This window comes from Equus przewalskii, chromosome 15 (assembly GCF_037783145.1).
Source record: "Equus przewalskii isolate Varuska chromosome 15, EquPr2, whole genome shotgun sequence".
NCBI classification, from domain to species: domain Eukaryota; kingdom Metazoa; phylum Chordata; class Mammalia; order Perissodactyla; family Equidae; genus Equus; species Equus przewalskii.
The window spans coordinates 75055338-75070974 of record NC_091845.1 but is presented as its reverse complement, the minus strand read 5'-3'; the positions used below and the strand labels follow the sequence as shown (position 1 = coordinate 75070974).

The following is a 15637-nucleotide window of genomic DNA, read 5'->3' as shown; positions in this document are numbered from 1 at the left end:
TGAGGACTTTAGTTTTAAAATTACAGGGCTGGCCCCGTGGCCGAGTGGTTAAGTTCACGCGCTCCGCTGAGGGCGTCCTAGTGTTTCGTTGGTTCGAATCCTGGGCGCGGACATGGCACTGCTCATCAAACCATGTTGAGGCAGCGTCCCACATGCCACAACTAGAAGGACCCACAATGAAGAATATACAACTATGTACCAGGGGGCTTTGGGGAGAAAAAGGAAAAAAATAAAATCTTTAAAATTACAAATAGTATTTCTTCATTATTGGGCATGGAGAGTAAAATCCAATGTAGTATTGTCTATTTTGAAAATGAACTATTTAGTAAATTAGAGAAGTTTTGCATTTGACTGCATCTAGTTGGATGCTAAAGTTGGGATCTGTTTTAAGTAAAGGAAAATATTTTTAAGGAGCCCAGTCCTTTCTGAAGTCTTCATATATTATTGTCAGTGTCAGTAATGTTTGCTTTAAAATATAATCTTAAAAAAGAGAAAATTTTTTTGGTGGATTTACGTAGTGAAGTACTTTACCTTTAAGAGAAACCCAAATTATTTAAAATTTAAATTATTTAAAATTAAATTATTTTAGGGGCTGGCCCCATGGCCGAGTGGTTAAGTTCACGCGCTCTGCTGCAGGCGGCCCAGTGTTTTGTTGGTTCGAATCCTGGGCACGGACAGTGCACTGCTCACCAAACCACGCTGAGGCAGTGTCCCACATGCCACAACTAGAAGGACCCACAACGAAGAATATACAACTATGTACTGGGGGGCTTTGGGGAGAAAAAGGAAAAAAAAAATCTTTAAAATTAAATTATTTTAATTATTTTTTATTTATTTTAAAATTTATTATTAAATAATAAAAATTAAATTACTTAAAATGACATGAACTTTCACCTATCAACTTGGCAAAGATAAAATATTTTAATACTTTTGAATAGGATTGGGGGGAAGATATTTTCATACGTTGTTCCTGAAAGTATAAATTGTTGCAACTTCTAAGGAGAGTGTTTTTGCAATATCTATTAAAATTATGAATGCACATACTCTTGGACCCATTAATAGTTTTGGTAGGAATTATCCTTTAGCTAAACTCACATATGCAAAATGATGCATGGACAAGGTTATTTGTTGCGTTGTTTTTAATAGCAAAATTCTTTTTTTAAAGATTGGCACCTGAGCAAATATCTGTTGCCAATCTTTTTTTTTCTTCTTCTCCCCAAAACCCTCCAGCATGTAGTTGTATATTCTAGTTGTGAGTCCCTCTGGTTGTGCTATGTGAGACACTGCCTCAGCATGGCCTGATGAGCAGTGCCATGTCTGTGCCTGGGATCCGAACTGGCGAAACCCGGGCTACCAAAGCGGAGTGGCTGAACTTAACCACTTAACCACTTGGCCATGGGGCCAGCCCCACAAAGTTCTTGAAGTAACTTAAATGTTCATTAGTAGGGAATTTACTTTATTTTTTTCTGAGAAAGATTCTCCCTGAACTAACATCTATTGCCAGTCTTCCTCTTTTTGCTGAGGAAGATTTGTCTTGAGGTAACATTTGTTGTCAGTCTTCCTCTGTATGTGAGCCGCTGTGCCAGCATGGCCACTGACGGACGAGTGGTGTAGGTCCATGCCCAGGAACTGAACCCAGGCCGCCGAAGTGGAGCGTGCCAAACTTAAGTGGAAGCAGTAGGCCACCGGGGCTGGCCTAGGGATTGACTTTAAAAAATAATATACATCCATATGCTTGAATGCTCTGTAGCCGTAAAACAGAGTGAAGAAAGTTTTTACGTTCTGATGTGGAATGATTTCACCACATAAATGGGTAAAGTTAGAAAAAAAAAGTATGGTCACAGTATGTATAGATTTCTACCATTACATTTTTTAAAAAAGAAGGCAATAGAATATATCTATTTGCTTGCTTATAAATGCAGTATTTCTGAAAGGATGCCCAATAAACTGGTATATGTTGGTTGCCTCTGGAGAGAGGAACCTGAGTTACTGAGGGACCTGGGTGGTGGGAGACTTTATTGTATATCCTTTTGTGCTTTTGAATTTTGAGTGTCGTATTCACCATGAAAGGTGACTATAATAAATGCGTATAATGAAAAAGTAGAGAAATTCAGCTATTTTGAACATTAAAAGGTAACCTTATGTAACTATTAGAAAATTAAACAAAATGGACACTAACTATAATGTTTAAAGTATCATTAAAGTAAAACTTTAAAAAATTGTATTTACTCAGTTTTCTACCTTGGCTAGTGTTACACTGATAGTGCAGTTAATGCATAGGTGAATAAGATGGAGGTGTCTATTCACATGCATTCATTTTTGATTGAAAACTATGCCCCCTCTGCCACCATCCCTTCCTGGAAGTTTTTACGTTATAGAAATAGCTCTGGGCTTAGCATCAGGAACAAAACAAAACAAAATGGATGATCTTAGCTTTACCACTTAGCAGTCACTGTATTATTTTGAGCAGGGAATTTAACACTGGATGTGAAGTAATATTTGTTGAGCTCCTGCTTGGGTACGACCCTGTGTTAGGCATATTAATAGTGATAGCCAAAGTTTATGGAATGCTTATAGTGTGTGTACCAGGCACTATGCTAAATCTTTCTATGCTTTATCTCTTAATCCTTTCAAAAAGTCTGTGAAGTAGGTGGTGTTATCTCCAGTTTATAGGAGTAAACTTGGATTTTATTTTGTTTTATTTTTTTGAGGAAGATTAGCCCTGAGCTAACATCTGCTACCAATCCTTCTCTTTTTGCTGAGGAAGACTGGCCCTGAGCTCACATCCATGCCCATCTTCCTCTACTTTATATGTGGGACATCTGTCACAGCATGGCTTGCCAAGCAGTGCCATGTCCGCACCCAGGATCTGAACCTGCGAACCCCGGGCCGCTGATGTGGAACATGCAAACTTAACTGCTGTGCCACTGGGCTGGCCCTGTAAACTTGGATTTTAAAAAGTGGATTATCCAAGGGGCCTGCCCTTGGCCGAGTGGTTTGGTGTGCGTGCTCTGCTTTGGTGGCCTGGGGTTTCGCCAGTTCGGATCCTGGGTGTGAACCTGGCACTAATTGTCAAACCATGCTGAGGCGGCGTCCCACATAGCAGAACCAGAAGGACCTACAACTAGAATATACAACTATGTACTGGGGGGCTTTGGGGAGAAGAAGAAGAAGAAGAAGAAGAAGAAAAGATTGGCAACAGATGTTAGCTCAGATGCCAATCTGAAAAAAAGAATTATCCAAGATTACAAAATTTGTTAGTGGCAGAGCTGGAATTCAGACTGCTTTGCCTGACGGTAAAGCCTCCTGCTTTGCTATATACAGATCATTATTGGCTTATATTGGTTCTACTTTTGTGTAGCGTATACTTTTGTCTGTTTACATGCTGTCATCATAATCTACTTTTAAGTAAAGTCAGCCTTCAGTACATTGCCTGATGATTTGGAGCTCTTGCATGGTGGCATTGATGGCTTGCCACTAGCCCTATGGGGGAAAGGCTACTATCAAGAATATTAATTTGGGGCCGGCCTGGTGGCACATTGGTTAAGTGTGCATGTTCCGCTTCGGCAGCCCAGGGCTCACCGGTTCAGATCCTGGGTGTGGACATGGCACTGTGTGTCAAGCCATGCTGTGGTAGGCGTCCCACATAGAAAGTGGAGGAAGATGGGCATGGATGTTAGCTCAGGGCCAGCCTTCCTCAGCAAAAAGAGGAGGATTGGCAGCAGATGTTAGCTCAGGGTTAATCTTCCTCAAAAAGAAACCAACAAAACTTTAAAAAAAATGGGCAAAGGACACACACACAAAAAAAGAAAAGTATTAATTTGGTTACTCCTAAACATAAAATTATTTGGAGAATTGCTCAGGTGTCCTATTGATTGCTTTTGTACAAGAAACCCAACATCCTTGGAGTAGAATTATAAAATATATTTCTGTGATCTGAGGGCAGACTTGGAACGATTCCCTTCAAAGACTGGGAAACAAGGAGGGGGAGGTGTTAGAATAGTCCAGAAGAGCAGTGAGGGATGCTTAACTATGACAGTGGGTGTGGGAAAGGGAAATTTGCATTAGAGAGATACTGAACATTTTGCAAGTTAACTGGGTTTCTAGGAAGAAGAGACACATCAGGAGGAACAGGAAAACTGCCTTAATTTTGTTTAAAAGGGCTGTGTATGTACATATGTGTATATGGTTTGTGAGAGATTCAAATTTTGGCTAATTTCTTCTGTGAGGAAAAATATGCTTCTCTTTTAGAAAAAGATAACAGGGCTGGCCCTGTGGCCAAGTGGTTAAGTTCGCGCCTTTCGAAGCCCGAGGTTTCGCTGGTTCAGATCCTGGGTGTAGACATGGCACTGCTTCTCTGGCCATGCTCGGGCTGCGTCCCACATGCCACAACTAGAAGGACCCACAACTAAAATATACAACTGTGTACTGGGGGGATTTGGAGAGAAAAAAAGCGGGGAAAAAAAAAAAGATTGGCAACAGTTGATAGCTCAGGTGCCAATCTTTAAGAGAAAAACCAAAACAAAACAAAAAAGAAAAAGATAACACTCCTGCTATTTTCTAAAAGAAAAGTTAATAGGAATTAGCGTTAAGGTAGATTTTTGCCTTCCCTGAGATGTCCTTAGTTAGTCAGTAACCATATGCTAGTTGTAAAAAATTCAAATAAAGAAGGAAAATAGAGTAAAAAGTGAAACGTCCCCTTTCAGACCTTCTCACTCCAGCCTCCTCTGTTCTCCCCATTTCCATTGCCTTCCTCCAAGATAACTACTGTTATACTCAGGCATATAGCCTGTGTACCTTTCTCTGTACATTTTTGTATATAAAATTTATTTTAATTGGGGTCATTTTACATTTAAGTATCTCTTTTACTTTTCATTGAAGTTCTCAAAGTGAGTTGTCATTTTTCAATTTAACACTTCTTTTCCAAACACTTATTATATGTTCAGGTCTGTGCTACACAGACTTTTTTCCTTAAAGAGATTCTTTGATATCTAGTCATATTGGGGAAGAGCTATGTGGAGATTCAGGGGGAGCCTAGACACACACATGTGCTTGCAGAAATAGAATAATTATTATTTAATTATCTTGTAGAATCTCAGAATTTAAAGAGGAGACTTAGGGACAGCTTAGTTGTTAGACTAGGAAATGGGGTCTCTTGGGTCTCTGTTTAGTGTTCAGGATGAGTATTTCCAGTGTTCTGTGTTTCCACTTGCATAGAGTTTCAGTCTTTGGAAGTCTTTGGAAGAAGATAGAGATATGAGAATGGATGATTGTGTCATCACGTGGTTTTAGGGCATGTTTTTTTAACCAGCCATAAATTATTTGCTTAATGAATCTGTGTCAAGCTGGAGGGCCATCAGACTTATTGAAAGATAATTTTTGAATTTAACTTTTTTCGATGTTTTCAAATAGATAACATAGCCATTCAAAATTTGAAGTTACCAAAGGCTTCTTTCCTCCAGCCACGCTGTTCTCTTCCCCACAGGCAACCAAAGCCATCACTTTCTTGTATGCCCTTCAGAGATTTTTTCCTTTTTCAAACAAATGTATATGTGTGTATATATTCTACTTTTCTACTATTTACCATATATATATATATGTATGTATGTATGTTAGTATAGTCTGTACACTTTTCTGCATACTGCTTTTTGAGGACAGTTTTATAATTTAGTGATTAGGACCAATATTGAAGAAGTCCTTGTAAAATTTTGAGGTGATATAACTGTGAGCCGTGGCTGAGATTAATTCTTTATGTCGAATAATAGGATCTAAGTTCTTTTTTTTCCCTTTAAAGATTGGTACCTGCGCTAACATCTGTTGCCAATCTTTTTTTTTTTCTTCTTTTCCCCAAAGCCCCCCAGTACATAGTTGTATATTCTAGTTGTGAGTGCCTCTGGTTGTGCTGTATGGGATGCCATCTCAACATGACCTGTTGAGCGGTGCCATGTCCGCGCCCAGAATCCGAACTAGCGAAACCCTGGGCCACTGAAGCGGAGCACATGAATTTATTTATTTATTTTTATTTTTATTTTTTTATTTTTTTTAAGATTTTATTTTTTCCTCTTTCTCCTCAAAGCCCCCCGTACATAGTTGTATATTCTTCGTTGTGGGTCCCTCTAGTTGTGCATGTGGGACGCTGCCTCAGCATGGTTTGATGAGCAGTGCCATGTCCGCACCCAGGATTCGAACCAACGAAACACTGGGCCGCCTGCAGCGGAGTGCGCGAACTTAACCACTCGGCCACGGGGCCAGCCCCAGGATCCAAGTTCTAAAAGAGTTCAACAGACCAGACTAAAACTAACAAAATGAAATTTAACACATCTAACAATTAACTTTTGAGTTTAAAATTCCAAGTCATTTTCTGGAAGATGGCAGAGATTTTTCTTTCCTTCCTTCCATTTTGTGTCTTTCCAATTTTGTGTTGTTTTTGTTTTTAATGCCTCCCTTTGAAGCTTTTTTTTTTTGAGGAAGATTAGCCCTGAACTAACATCTGCTGCCAATCCTCCTCTTTTTTGCTGAGGAAGACTGGCCCTGAGCTAACGTCCATGCCCATCTTCCTCTACTTTATATGTGGGATGCCTGCCACAGTGTGGCTTAACAAGTGGTACATAGGTCAGCACCCGGGATCTGAACTGGCAAACCCCGGGCTGCTGAAGCAGAATGTGGAAACTTAACCACTGTACCACCAGGCTGGCCCCTCCAATTTCGTTTTTATGTATGTTTTTAAAAGGCAAAATTGGGATCATGTTACACCTACGGTTCTGCCACCAGTTTTCTTTCCTTAATATAGTAACATTTTTCAAGTCATTAAATACTCTTTTACAACATGATTTTTAAAGTCTCTATAGTATTCCATCATATGGATATAACACAATTTAATCAATCTTTTGTTAGATACTTTTGTTATTAATTAATTTACTTTTCCTTTGGGAATAACTTTATAGTGAGTGTCTATGAACTAAATCTTTACACAACCATTATTTGTTAGGGATGACACGTTAGGACTTGGAACTATTGAGTCACAGTGTTTGAATATCATAGTCTCTTCTTTTAAATTACCTAAATAATTAGCAGAGGTTGGAATTACATAGGGAAAGGGAAATTGATGTATATTGTACCATGAATGGTAGATAGTCCTAACCTACACATATAATATGCATAGCTCTTTAGTTCATCTGCATAAAAGTATTCTAAGACCAATCATTTCTTCCTTCTTCTATTTCTACTCAATAGACGATTCAGTTTTGCTTCCGCATCTCAGCTACTAAGTGTATGTGAAAAAATTCTGTACTTTTTCTATATAAGCATTTTATCTATTTTCATTTTATTTACTTTTTGTTATATATTTAATAAACATTTATTGTCTACTGTCTGTGGAGTCTACTCCTGTTTCCTTTTTTCGCATTCTTTTTGCAACAGCTTTATTTATACATAATTCATATACCATACAATCAATCCATTTAAAGTGTACAATTCAGAGATTTTTAGCATATTCAGAGTTGTACAACCATACCAAAATCAATTGCAGAAAATTTTCATTACCTCAAAAAGAAACCTTTTAGCTATTAGTGTCCAATCCCATCCCTACTCCCTGCCCTAACAAATGACTAATCTACTTTATGCCTCTCTAGAGTTGCCTACTGGGGACATTTCATATAAATGGAATCATGTAATATGCAATCTTTTGTGACTGACTTCTTTCACTTAGCATAATGTTTTCAAGGTTCATCTGTATTGTAGCATGTCAGTACTTCCTTTTCATTTCTGAATAATTCTGTTTCCTTTTTCAGTTCCATTAATAAATGTGTTTTGTTAAGTATTGGGCCTGTTAATCAGATTATCCATGTGCTAGGTTTTCCTTTTGTGTATCACTTGGTTGTCAACATTTTGCTGTGTATTTCTTAATCTCTAAGAGTTGGCATAGAGAGGGAAAAGATGTGAACCTCAAAGCAGTCAGTTTAGCTGTTTGTTAGTATCATTGGTAAGAATTTTATTTTAAAAGGAGTTTGAAACTATGGGATAAAATTAAGTGAAACTTGGGAATTACTCCTAGATTTTACTTTTCATGTTCTTTCCTCAACTCCTATTATTTATTACTTTTATTTGAGCTAATAAATACTGTCTATAATATCTACACTTGAACTTAAATTAAGGAGAAAGATAGTCAGATGAAAAATTGGAGCATCAGAAAAGAGACAGTTTCATATTCAGAGTGCTGCTACCCTGAAACCCAGTCCCGACAGTTTCCCACAAAGGGTTTCCCAGAACACCTTGAGTTGCCTTCCTGTCATCTCAGGTGTGTGATTTGCAGTGTGTATATTTTAAAGAATGATTTCTTAGTTAGTCTATCAAGGCTTAAAAGAACATCTAACTTTCTTTTATAAAGAGATTGGTTCCTGAAGTGTTTTGTTTGTTTTTTTGGCTCTGATGGGCTTTTTCATGAATATATGGGAGGGTTTTTTCCACACGTAAGTATTTTTCATAAACGTGGGAAGTATCTCTTTAGTCAAATGATGGCTGTGTGTTGAATGTTCGGGAGATAGAACTGGTGTGCTAAGAATTTATGAGTAGGCTTAGTTGTCTTGATGCGTCACTACTCAAAAGTGTGATCCTTGTGCTGATTGCCGTGTCTACTATGACATCCCACAGAAATTGAGAGTTAATAATAAAATGTGGGCTTGCATTTTGTCTTTACTTTTCTATTAATTATTTTAATTGTATTTTAGGAAAATATTGGATTACTACAATTAGGGGGAAAAACCCCCACTAGACCCCTACTACTGACAGTTTGAAAAGCACAGAGGACCATCAAATGCCCTGATTCCAGCTTTAAGGAGCCTCTAGCCCAGTGGATTTAGGTTTTTAGGCTTTTTTTAACTGAAATTTTAATTGCGATAACAGTAGATTCATGTGCAGTCTTAAGAAATAATATAAAGAGGGGCTGGCCCCGTGGCTGAGTGGTTATGTTCGCACACTCTACTTCGATGGCCCAGGGTTTCCCCGATTTGGATCCTGGGTACGGACGTGGCACCACTCAGCAAGCCATGCTGAGGCGGCATCCCACATGCCACAACTAGAAGGACCCACAACTAAAAATACACAACTATGTACTGGGGAGCTTTGGGGAGAAAAAGGAAAAATAAAATCTTTAAAGAAAAAAAGAAGAAATAAACAGTTCCTTTGTATACTTGACTGGGTTTCCCCCAATGGTAACATTTTATAAAACTGTAGTATAGTATCACAGCCAGGATATTGACATTTATACAGTCCACTAACGTTATTCAGATTTCCCCAGTTTTACTTGTGTGTGTGTGTATTAAGTTCTATACAATTTTATCACCTGTGTAGGTTTTTTATGCACCGCTGCAGTCAAGGTAATGAACAGTTCCAACACTACAACGATCCCTTGTGTTACATCTTTATAACCACACCTACCTCTAGCACCCACCCCTCCCACCTTCCACTCTCCTCTGCTATCTCTAACCTCTGGCAACAGCCAATCTGTCTTCCATTTTGTCATTTCAAAACTGTTTGAAAATGGAATCACACAATAATATGTTACCGTTTGAGATTGTCGCTTTTCACTTGGCTTAATTCCCTGAAGATTCATCCAAATGTTGCTTTTACTAATAGTTTGTTCCTTTTTATTGCTGAGTAGAATTCCATAATATGGATGAACCACAGTTTGTTTAACCAGTCACTTGTTGAAAGATTTGGATTTTTTCCAGTTTTTGGCTGTTACAAATAAAGCAAGTATGAGCATTTGTTTTTTGTGTGAACACAGGTTTTTGTGTGAACACGTTTTTGTTTCTCTGGGATTAATGCCCAAGAGTGCAATTGCTGGGGCCAGCCCCGTGGCCGAGTGGTTAAATTCGCACACTCCGCTGCAGTGGTCCAGGGTTTTGCTGGTTCGAATCCTGGGCGCCGACATGGCACATGCTGAGGCGGCGTCCCATATGCCACAACTGGAAGGACCCACAACTAAAAATATACAGCTATGTACTGGAGGGCTTTGGGGAGAAAAAGGAAAAGAATAAAATCTTTAAAAAAAAAACAGAGTGCAGGGGCTGGCCCCGTGGCCGAGTGGTTAAGTTCACGCGCTCCGCTGCAGGTGGCCCAGTGTTTTGTTGGTTCGAATCCTGGGTGCGGACATGGCACTGCTCATCAAACCATGCTGAGGCAGCGTCCCACGTGCCACAACTAGAAGGACCCACAACGAAGAATATACAACTATGTACCAGGGGGCTTTGGGGAGAAAAAGGAAAAAAAAAAATAAAATCTTTAAAAGAAAAAACAAAACAGAGTGCAATTGTTGAGTTGTATGGTAATTGCATGTTTGGTTTTATAAGAAGTTGTCACAGTCCTTTTTATCATACAAGGAATAACAGAGAAGCCTTATATAAACAGATGCTAGGTGGCTGGGGTCTGAGCTGGGGTTCTATCCTGGCTGGGCTGCTGCAGTGGAACTCAGCACTGAGTACCTCTGGGAGAAGCTGCAGCAGGACCTGCAGGTGGAGCATGTGCAAGTGGAGGACATGACTCCCAATTGTTGTGCGTCTAGCTTCCAAGTCCTGGTGGTGTCAGCCAAGTTCCAGAGGGAGCTGCAGCTTCAGAGACGCCAGCTGGTGAACACGTGCCTAGCCAAAGAGCTTCTGGACATCCATGCCTTTGAGCAGAAAACCCTGACCCCAAGGCAGTGGGCCTGTGAGTGGCAGAAATAAGGGACAGGGACCTGCACAGCCATTAAATTATGAATCAGGCGCCCCCTGCCTCCCCCACAAAAAAAGAAAAAACCAGATGCTAGCTGTAGTATATAAACAAATCCTAGCTGAGCTGCTGTTCTGGTTGAAGTAAGCTTGGACTTGGAGTTCCACCTGCTTGGTCACCACCCAGGGACTGTGCTGCCTTTATTCAGCGCTCTTTACTTAGGCTGGAACTGAAGGTGAGACAGGTGAAGTGACTTTAAAAAATTAAAAGAAAATATTTAGAAGTGATTTTAGGCTTGTACTGGCAAAGCTGGTATTGGAACTCAGCTTTCTTGATTCCTAGTTTTTTGTTGTTTTTATAACTCAGAGTTATACTTTCGTATGTATAGTTTGAATGGTCAAATAGTCCTCCAAGCTTTGTTAAGAAAAACAGTAGTATTCTGTTGCTTCACTCCCTTTTAATGTAATTGTACCAGAGCATTTACTATTAGCATAATTATTATTTTATACTGAATTATGTTCCTGTTATTTCTCCTTTATAATATAGTTAAGACTCTGCATAACATATACATATATGTAATCATTTAAAATTATGTTTAGTTTGTATTATCTATAAATTTTGTTTCAGAATGGTAAAGGGATGTTATGAAATATTTATTTTAAAAAAGAGAGCATTGAGTCTGACCTGACTGAGAACCCCGAGGATAGGTGGGATGTGGTGGTGCTGCACATGGGAAAACTCTTTGGTGGTAGGAAGGCTGCATCTTGGAGAAACTGAAAGAAGGCCCTATATAGTGTGAGAGGAGAGAGTGAAGGGGAAATGTGCAGGATAGGGGGTGTGTATGATGAGTCTAGGAGGGAGGCAGGGGCTGTGCAGAACCTCGTAGGAAGAAGCTTGGAGAATTATTTGGCTAGAACAAAAGCTGAGGGGTTGTGAGGTATAGATTTGCTTGACCAAGTGGAATCTATAGCTGAAATGGAGTTTAAAGATCATATAATTTAACTATCCCATTTTGCGAATAAGACATTGGAAGTTAAGGGAATTTTCCCAAAGTTAAACAGTTAGTGTATGATGAGCTGGATCTAGAACTTGATGGTGCTAGTTCATTGTCTGCACTAGACTGCCAGGTTAAATTTTAGATAGTTGGGAACATTTCGGGTTTTGAGCAAGAGAATTCCAAGATGGACATGGCTGGATGGCTGGTATGCAGGCTGGAGGCAGTGGGTAACAGGAAACCACAAAATCAGGGCCGCCATGATTTTATCCTCTAGTCAAACTGAGTCACTAAATGTGAGTTCTGATCTTGACTTATGCTCAATTATTTAATAGTTTTTGTGTTAGTGTCCTTGTCTCCCCTTCTAGATAGTAAGCCCTTTACTTTTTACTTTCTATACATTCTGTCTCAATACTTTATTCATGAGTAATAAGTTTTTGCTTATAAGTTCCCCCAGCATCAGGATTTGAATTGGGTCAGCTACTTACTAGAATCTTCATTTCCTTTTCCTGCATTGGCTTTTTTTTTTTTTTTTTTTTCCTGAGGAAGATTTGCCCCGAGCTAACATCTGTGCCAGTCTTCCTCTATTTTTCAGTATGTGGGCTGCCAGCACAGCATGGCCGCTAACAGTGGTGTAGGTCTGTGCCCAGGAACAAACCCAGGCTGCCCAACTGGAGTGCACCAAACTTAACTAGGCAACCAGGGCTGGCCCTGCGTTGACTTTTTACCTGGTTATGTATTTTGGTTCTCTAGACTTAGGGTTGCCTGCAAAGATTAGTTCATGTTCTCTGTAGCAAAGCTTTTATCCAGCAACATACTTTGATGACTGTACTTGTAAGTAATATTGAACATAAGGAAATAGGAGCTCTGTGGTTTAGATCTTGTTCAGAAGATTATCTTTAAAAAGAGTTTGTGTATACTCAGTTCCCTGTAGTATTAGCCATGGATTGGTCCTATACTGGTACATTATCTGCTCACCCAGGTGAGGTGAATAAGCTCTCGAGTCCCACGTACCATTTGGTGACTCACAGTGAGGGCAGGCCCATTGTTACTAGTAAGTAAATAACAGTCTCCAGGGAGACTACTTCCTTCTGGTTTTCAAACTATTTTATTTAAATATATATTTATTTTTAATAGTTGATACATGCCTATTATTTAAAATTTAAAACGGATGTAGTGAAATATAAGTTTTCTACCAGCTACCCAATTTTCTCTTGGGAGGTAATCACTCTTTTGTGTGTGTGTGTGTTGTTCCTTAGATAACCTATGCATTTATGAATATGTGCACACGTAAACCCTCACCCTCACAAATGGTAGCATTATTCTTTGCTCTTTTTGTCTTTTATCACTTCATAATATATTTGATACTGTGTATCTGTAGGTATAGAACTACTTTATTCTTTTTCATGGCTTCTTAGTACAGTCATGTGTCACTTAGCAACGGGGATATGTTCTGAGAAATATGTCGTTAGATGATTTCACCATTGTGCCAACATCGTAGAGTGTACTGAAGGGGAACAAAATTTGCCACCCCAAAATGTGTCTCTTTAACATGAGGATTATTTTAGGAGCTGTCACCTTAGTGTAACACTGAACTAGGTGGTAGACAGGGAGGAACCTCAAAAACTTGTTTATTGGACTGCCCTTTGTTTCTCTGTGGCCAAACATTTGTTTTCCAAACGTTTGCTCCTTTTCACCTACCTGTGAATTGCCTGCCTTCCCTTTGAAGTCCCTGACTCGCCGCACCCCCCATCTTCTTTTGTCTTTAGCTGAGGATGGTGTTTAAGGTGAGGGCTTTGGCCTTTAAGGTGAGTTACTCAGTTTTCCTGGGTTTCTCCCATGTATACATGTTATTAAACTTTTGTTTGTTTTCTCCTCTTAATCTGTCTCATGTCAGTTTAATTCTTAGACCAGGTGGAAGAACCTAGAACAGGAGAGGAAAATTTCTTCCTGTCCTACAGTACTTACATAAACTAGATGGTATAGCCTATTACACATCGACGCTGTATGGTGCAAATCTTAGGGGACTACTGTCCTATGTTCGGTCAGTTGTTGACTGAAACATCATGATGCGGCACATGATTGCATTCTATTGTGTCAATATAATTTTCCTCTATTTGTATGTGAATAGATGCTTAAATTGTTTCTCATCTTTTGCAATAGTTTTGACTAGTTTTAAAGTGGCCAGATTTGCAGCTAACCTGTGCAAGGTATGTATGGAGACAGAGAGAGAGAAAGGCCATTATAATGATTTTGTCAAGGAAGGAAGTTGAGCAGGAGAAAATCTAGAGAGAGCTAGAAGGAGAATGAAGGGAAGAGAAAAAGTTAAGGAGAGAGGAATAAAAGATAGGAGTGAAATATCCCTGGTCTTCCCAAGACGGGTACTGAAACCCAAGACTCAACTTTTCTATTACTGTCTTGGAATCAGACTGAGTTCATAGTTATTAGCCATGTGATCTTGGGCACATTATCTGTTCTCTCTGTGCTTCCGTTTCCTCATCTGTAAAATGAGATAAACAGGGTAATAACTCCTCATCATGTGTTAATTCACATAGAGCTGTTAATATAGCACCCGTCCACTTTGAGAAAGCTTTCTGCTTCCCTCCCCTCCCCAGACATTGCTCTTTTTCCCCCCTCCCCAAAGCCCCAGTACACAGTTGTATGTTCTAGTTCTAAGTCCTAGTTCTTCTTTTTTTTTTTTAAAGGTTGGCACCTGAGCTAACGTCTGTTGCCAATCTTCTTTTTTTTTCTTCTTTCCCCCAAAGGGCCCCCTTACCCTCCTTACCTAGTTGTATATTCTAGTTGTAGGTTCTTTTGGTTGTTGTATGTGGGAGGCCTCCTCAGCATGGCCTGACGAGTGGTGCCATGTCCCCACCCAGGATCCGAACCGCCGAAACCCTGGGCTGCTCAAGTGGAGTGCACGAACTTAACCACTCGGCCATGGGGCCGGCCCCAGTCCTAGTTCTTCTATGTGAGCCACTGCCAAAGCATGGCTACTGACAGACGAGTTGGTGTGGTTCTACACCTAGGAACTAAACCTGGGCTGCTGAAGCAGAGCATGCCAAACTTTAACTGTTAGGCCATCAGGGCTGGCTCCCCAAACTTTGCTCTTATTCGGCTTGTCAGCTCAGGTGTACTCCTCCCTGAAACCATCTAGGTTGCGCTAAGCCTCACTTCTGTATCCTATACTTTTGTCTTAGCTTTCATCCCATTCCTTTGAAATTCCCATATCTAATAATTTACCCTATTTGAGGGTGAGGAACCGTCTCTTGTAATGTCTTGTATAATTTAGTTTCACCCTGCAACCACTACTAAAATACTCAGCACACTGCCAGGCATATAGTAGGCACTTGATAATGTTAGACTTATACTGAAGAAAGCCTTGGGCATTAGGAACATTGGACCTAGAGAAATAACTATCCTTTCCATCCTTTCCCCAGCCACCCAGTTTTCATTCCCTGAGGCAACCAATGTTTAAAAAGGCATTTTTCCTGAGTTTTTATATAAATAAATACATACATATAAATACAAATATGTATTTATATATTCTCCCTAACCCCCTTTTAAAAAATAAAACAATAGCATACTCTGAACATTATTCTGCACATTGTAGTCACACCAACATAGGAATGATGTTCAGTTCTAGGCACTGGTAAATTTATTTTTTCTTATTTTGAGATAATTGAAGATTCGCCTGTAGTTGTAAGAAATCATACAGAGGAATCTTGGTTACCCTTTACTCCTATTTCCCCAGTGGTAATGTCTTGCATAACTATAGAAAAATATCACAGCCAGGAAATTGACTGTGGTTCAGTCCATCTACCTCATTCAGATTTCACCAGTTTTACGTGGCCTTATTTGTGTGTGTTTAGTTTTATGCAGTTTTATTACCTGTAGATTTGTGTGGTGATGACCACAGTCAAGATATAAGTTACA

General features: G+C 39.5%; 1 protein-coding gene and 1 pseudogene across 2 annotated transcripts in view; both read left to right on the top strand.

Moving 5' to 3' along the window:
- Positions 1-15637, top strand: part of PIK3CB (phosphatidylinositol-4,5-bisphosphate 3-kinase catalytic subunit beta) — a 168002-nt gene that overhangs the window by 10643 nt on the left and 141722 nt on the right. The gene's annotated exons all lie outside the window — the stretch shown is intronic.
- On the top strand, positions 7120-10833 carry LOC139076263 (bolA-like protein 2 pseudogene; annotated as a pseudogene).